The sequence below is a fragment of the Taudactylus pleione genome, unplaced genomic scaffold (assembly GCF_031769625.1).
Source record: "Taudactylus pleione unplaced genomic scaffold, aTauple2 ptg001270l, whole genome shotgun sequence".
NCBI lineage: Eukaryota > Metazoa > Chordata > Amphibia > Anura > Myobatrachidae > Taudactylus > Taudactylus pleione.
Genome location: NW_028285670.1, coordinates 385,001 through 390,000, shown reverse-complemented (window position 1 = coordinate 390,000; position 5,000 = coordinate 385,001). Strand labels below are relative to the sequence as shown.

Sequence of the window (5,000 nt, the reverse complement as noted above, 5' to 3'; positions counted from 1 at the left end):
TGAGTTAAGAAGTAATAGAGGTCAAAAGTTAATGCTTTTGAGCACCTACAGCCAAACCACACTGGACATTCCCAATCTCGTTTGATCTTGGAAGCTATGCAGTGTTGGGCCTGGTTAGTACTTGGACGGGAGACCACCTGGGAGTACCAGGTGCTGTAGGTAATTTTATACTGCCATAACATTCTTTTCTATTACATTTTACATTTAATTTTTTCAACTTATCAATGAATTTACTTGAGTTAAGAAGTAATTGAGGTCTAAAGTTAAAGGTTTTGGGCACCTACAGCTAAACCACACTGGACATGCCCAATATCATCTGATCTTGGAAGCTATGCAGTGTTGGGCCTGGTTAGTACTTGGATGGGGGACCACCTGGGAATACCAGGTGCTGTAGGTAATTTTATACTGCCATAACATTCTTTTCTATTACATTTTACATTTAATTTTTTCAACTTATCAATGAATTTACTTGAGTTAAGAAGTAATAGAGGTCTAAAATTATTGGTTTGGAGCACCTACAGCCAAAGCACCTTGGACATGCCCAATATCGTCTGATCTTGGAAGCTATGCAGTGTTGGGCCTGGTTAGTACTTGGATGGGAGACCACCTAGGAATCCCAGGTGCTGTAGGTAATTTTATACTGCCATAACATTCTTTTCTATTACATTTTACATTTCATTTTTCAACTAATCATTGAATTTACTTGAGTTAAGAAGTAAAAGAGGTCTAAAGTTAATGTTTTTGAGCACCTACAGCCAAACCACACTGGAAATGCCCAATCTCGACTGAACTTGGAAGCTATGCAGTGTTGGGCCTGGTTAGTACTTGGATGGGAGACCACCTGGGAATACCAGGTGCTGTAGGTAATTTTATACTGCCATAACATTCTTTTCTATTACATTTTACATTTAATTTTTTCAACTTATCAATGAATTTACTTGAGTTAAGAAGTAATAGAGGTCTAAAGTTAATGTTTTTGAGTACCTACAGCCAAACCACACAGGACATGCCCAATCTCGTCTGAACTTGGAAGCTATGCAGTGTTGGGCCCGGTTAGTACTTGGATGGGAGACCACCTGGGAATACCAGGTGCTGTAGGTAATTTTATACTGCCATAACATTCTTTTCTATTACATTTTACATTTAATTTTTTCAACATATCAATGAATTTACTTGAGTTAAGAAGTAATAGAGGTCTAAAATTAATGTTTTTGAGCACTTACAGCCAAACCACACTGGACATGCCCAATATCGTCTGATATTGGAAGCTATGCAGTGTTGGGCCTGGTTAGTACTTGAATGGGAGACCACCTGGGAATACCAGGTGCTGTAGGTAATTTTATACTGCCATAACATTCTTTTCCATTACATTTTACATTTCATTTTTCAAATTATCATTGAATTTACTTGAGTTAAGAAGTAAAAGAGGTCTAAAGATAATGTTTTTGAGCACCTACAGCCAAACCACACTGGACATGCCCAATCTCGTCTGATCTTGGAAGCTATGCAGTGGTGGGCCAGGTTAGTACTTGGATTGGAGACCACCTAGGAATCCCAGGTGCTGTAGGTAATTTTATACTGCCATAACAGTCTTTTCTACTACATTTTACATTTAATTTTTTCAACTTATCAATGAATTTACTTGAGTTAAGAAGTAATAGAGGTCTAAAGTTAATGCTTTTGAGCACCTACAGCCAAACCACACTGGACATGCCCAATCTCGTCTGATCTTGGAAGCTATGCAGTGTTGGGCCTGGTTAGTACTTCGAGGGGAGACCACCTGGGAATACCAGGTGCTGTAGGTAATTTTATATATCCATTACATTCTTTTCTATTACATTTTACATTACATTTTTTCAACTTATCAATGAATTTTCTTGAGTTAAGAAGTAAAAGAGGTCTAAAGTTAATGTTTTTGAGCACCTACAGTCAAACCACACTGGACATGCCCAATCTCGTCTGATCTTGGAAGCTATGCAGTGTTGGGCCTGGTTAGTACTTGGATGGGAGACCACCTGAGAATACCAGTTGCTGTAGGAAATTTTATACAGCCAAAACATTCTTTTCTATTACATTTTACATTTAATTTTTTCAACTTATCAATGAATTTACTTGAGTTAAGAAGTAAAAGAGGTCTAAAGTTAATGTTTTTGAGCACCTACTGCCAAACCACACTGGACATGCCCAATCTTGTTTGATCTTGGAAGCTATGCAGTGTTGGTCCTGTTTAGTACTTGCATGGGAGACCACCTGGGAATACCAGGTGCTGTAGGTAATTTTTTACTGCCATAACATTCTTTTCTATTACATTTTACATTTAATTTTTTCAACTTATCAATGAATTTACTTGAGTTAAGAAGTAATAGAGGTCTAAAATTAATGTTTTTGAGCACCTACAGCCAAACCACACTGGACATGCCCAATATCATCTGATCTTGGAAGCTATGCAGTGTTGGGCCTGGTTAGTACTTGAATGGGAGACCACCTGGGAATACCAGGTGCTGTAGGTAATTTTATACTGCCATAACATTCTTTTCCATTACATTTTACATTTCATTTTTCAACTTATCATCGAATTTACTTGAATTAAGAAGTAAAAGAGGTCTAAAGTTAATGTTTTTGAGCACCTACAGCCAAACCACACTGGACATGCCCAATCTCGTCTGATCTTGGAAGCTATGCAGTGGTGGGCCTGGTTAGTACTTGGGTGGGAGACCACCTAGGAATCCCAGGTGCTGTAGGTAATTTTATACTGCCATAACAGTCTATTCTACTACATTTTACATTTAATTTTTTCAACTTATCAATGAATTTACTTGAGTTATGAAGTAATAGAGGTCTAAAGTTAATGCTTTTGAGCACCTACTGCGGAACCACACTGGACATGCCCAATCTCGTCTGATCTTGGAAGTTATGCAGTGTTGGGCCTGGTTAGTACTTGGATGGGAGACCACCTGGGAATACCAGGTGCTGTAGGTAATTTTATATAGCCATAACATTCTTTTCTATTACATTTTACATTTAATTTTTTCAACTTATCAATGAATTTACTTGAGTTAAGAAGTAATAGAGGTCAAAGGTTAATACTTTTGAGCACCTACAGCCAAACCACACTGGACATTCCCAATCTCGTTTGATCTTGGAAGCTATGCAGTGTTGGGCCTGGTTAGTACTTGGACGGGAGACCACCTGGGAATACCAGGTGCTGTAGGTAATTTTATACTGCCATAACATTCTTTTCTATTACATTATACATTTAATTTTTTCAACTTATCAATGAATTTACTTGAGTTAAGAAGTAATTGAGGTCTAAAGTTAAAGGTTTTGGGCACCTACAGCCAAACCACACTGGACATGCCCAATATCATCTGATCTTGGAAACTATGCAGTGTTGGGCCTGGTTAGTACTTGGATGGGAGACCACCTGGGAATTTCAGGTGCTGTAGGTAATTTAATACTGCCATAACATTCTTTTCTATTACATTTTACATTTCATTTTTCAACTAATCATTGAATTTACTTGAGTTAAGAAGTAAAAGAGGTCTAAAGTTAATGTTTTTGAGCACCTACAGCCAAACCACACTGGACATGCCAATCTTGTCTGAACTTGGAAGCTATGCAGTGTTGGGCCTGGTTAGTACTTGGATGGGGGACCACCTGGGAATACCAGGTGCTGTAGGTAATTTTATACTGCCATAACATTCTTTTCTATTACATTTTACATTTAATTTTTTCAACTAATCAATGAATTTACTTCAGTTAAGAAGTAATAGAGGTCGAAAGTTAATGTGTTTGAGCACCTACAGCCAAACCACACTGGACATACCCAATCTCGTCTGAACTTGGAAGCTATGCAGTGTTGGGCCTGGTTAGTACTTGGATGGGAGACCACCTGGGAATACTAGGAGCTGTAGGTAATTTTATACTGCCATAACATTCTTTTCTATTACATTTTACATTTAATTTTTTCAACTTATCAATGAATTTACTTGAGTTAACAAGTAATAGAGGTCTAAAATTATTGGTTTGGGGCACCTACAGCCAAAGCACACTGGACATGCCCAATATCGTCTGATCTTGGAAGCTATGCAGTGTTGGGCCTGGTTAGTACTTGGATGAGAGACCACCTAGGAATCCCAGGTGCTGTAGGTAATTTTATACTGCCATAACATTCTTTTCTATTACATTTTACATTTCATTTTTCAACTAATCATTGAATTTACTTGAGTTAAGAAGTAAAAGAGGTCTAAAGTTAATGTTTTTGAGCACCTACAGCCAAACCACACTGGAAATGCCCAATCTCGACTGAACTTGGAAGCTATGCAGTGTTGGGCCTGGTTAGTACTTGGATGGGAAACCACCTGGGAATACCAGGTGCTGTAGGTAATTTTATACTGCCATAACATTCTTTTCTATTACATTTTACATTTAATTTTTTCAACTTATCAATGAATTTACTTGAGTTAAGAAGTAATAGAGGTCTAAAGTTAATGTTTTTGAGCACCTACAGCCAAACCACACAGGACTTGCCCAATCTCGTCTGAGCTTGGAAGCTATGCAGTGTTGGGCCTGGTTAGTACTTGGATGGGAGACCACCTGGGAATACCAGGTGCTGTAGGTAATTTTATACTGCCATAACATTCTTTTCTATTACATTTTACATTTAATTTTTTCAACTTATCAATGAATTTACTTGAGTTAAGAAGTAATAGAGGTCTAAAATTAATGTTTTTGAGCACCTACAGCCAAACCACACGGGACATGCCCAATATCGTCTGATATTGGAAGCTATGCAGTGTTGGGCCTGGTTAGTACTTGAATGGGAGACCACCTGGGAATACCAGGTGCTGTAGGTAATTTTATACTGCCATAACATTCTTTTCCATTACATTTTACATTTCATTTTTCAACTTATCATTGAATTTACTTGAGTTAAGAAGTAAAAGAGGTCTAAAGTTAATGTTTTTGAGCACCTACAGCCAAACCACACTGGACATGCC

At 37.8% G+C, this 5,000-nt stretch overlaps 1 non-coding gene and 21 pseudogenes across 1 annotated transcript; all 22 read left to right on the top strand.

Moving 5' to 3' along the window:
• Positions 1 to 43: 43 nt before the first annotated feature.
• Positions 44 to 162, top strand: LOC148445002 (5S ribosomal RNA; annotated as a pseudogene).
• Positions 163 to 278: 116 nt separating this feature from the next.
• LOC148445001 (5S ribosomal RNA) lies at positions 279 to 397 on the top strand (annotated as a pseudogene).
• A 116-nt stretch (positions 398 to 513) lies between these two features.
• Positions 514 to 632, top strand: LOC148445000 (5S ribosomal RNA; annotated as a pseudogene).
• A 115-nt stretch (positions 633 to 747) lies between these two features.
• On the top strand, positions 748 to 866 carry LOC148444999 (5S ribosomal RNA). Its single transcript, XR_015875659.1, has one exon. It is a non-coding gene; the product is annotated as a 5S ribosomal RNA (ribosomal RNA).
• A 116-nt stretch (positions 867 to 982) lies between these two features.
• LOC148444998 (5S ribosomal RNA) lies at positions 983 to 1,101 on the top strand (annotated as a pseudogene).
• A 116-nt stretch (positions 1,102 to 1,217) lies between these two features.
• LOC148444997 (5S ribosomal RNA) lies at positions 1,218 to 1,336 on the top strand (annotated as a pseudogene).
• Positions 1,337 to 1,451: 115 nt separating this feature from the next.
• Positions 1,452 to 1,570, top strand: LOC148444996 (5S ribosomal RNA; annotated as a pseudogene).
• A 116-nt stretch (positions 1,571 to 1,686) lies between these two features.
• On the top strand, positions 1,687 to 1,805 carry LOC148444995 (5S ribosomal RNA; annotated as a pseudogene).
• A 116-nt stretch (positions 1,806 to 1,921) lies between these two features.
• LOC148444994 (5S ribosomal RNA) lies at positions 1,922 to 2,040 on the top strand (annotated as a pseudogene).
• A 116-nt stretch (positions 2,041 to 2,156) lies between these two features.
• On the top strand, positions 2,157 to 2,275 carry LOC148444993 (5S ribosomal RNA; annotated as a pseudogene).
• Positions 2,276 to 2,391: 116 nt separating this feature from the next.
• LOC148444992 (5S ribosomal RNA) lies at positions 2,392 to 2,510 on the top strand (annotated as a pseudogene).
• Positions 2,511 to 2,625: 115 nt separating this feature from the next.
• LOC148444991 (5S ribosomal RNA) lies at positions 2,626 to 2,744 on the top strand (annotated as a pseudogene).
• Positions 2,745 to 2,860: 116 nt separating this feature from the next.
• LOC148444990 (5S ribosomal RNA) lies at positions 2,861 to 2,979 on the top strand (annotated as a pseudogene).
• A 116-nt stretch (positions 2,980 to 3,095) lies between these two features.
• LOC148444989 (5S ribosomal RNA) lies at positions 3,096 to 3,214 on the top strand (annotated as a pseudogene).
• Positions 3,215 to 3,330: 116 nt separating this feature from the next.
• Positions 3,331 to 3,449, top strand: LOC148444988 (5S ribosomal RNA; annotated as a pseudogene).
• Positions 3,450 to 3,564: 115 nt separating this feature from the next.
• On the top strand, positions 3,565 to 3,682 carry LOC148444987 (5S ribosomal RNA; annotated as a pseudogene).
• Positions 3,683 to 3,798: 116 nt separating this feature from the next.
• Positions 3,799 to 3,917, top strand: LOC148444986 (5S ribosomal RNA; annotated as a pseudogene).
• A 116-nt stretch (positions 3,918 to 4,033) lies between these two features.
• LOC148444985 (5S ribosomal RNA) lies at positions 4,034 to 4,152 on the top strand (annotated as a pseudogene).
• A 115-nt stretch (positions 4,153 to 4,267) lies between these two features.
• Positions 4,268 to 4,386, top strand: LOC148444984 (5S ribosomal RNA; annotated as a pseudogene).
• Positions 4,387 to 4,502: 116 nt separating this feature from the next.
• On the top strand, positions 4,503 to 4,621 carry LOC148444983 (5S ribosomal RNA; annotated as a pseudogene).
• A 116-nt stretch (positions 4,622 to 4,737) lies between these two features.
• Positions 4,738 to 4,856, top strand: LOC148444982 (5S ribosomal RNA; annotated as a pseudogene).
• A 115-nt stretch (positions 4,857 to 4,971) lies between these two features.
• The window catches only part of LOC148444981 (5S ribosomal RNA), a 119-nt pseudogene continuing 90 nt past the window's right edge, over positions 4,972 to 5,000 (top strand).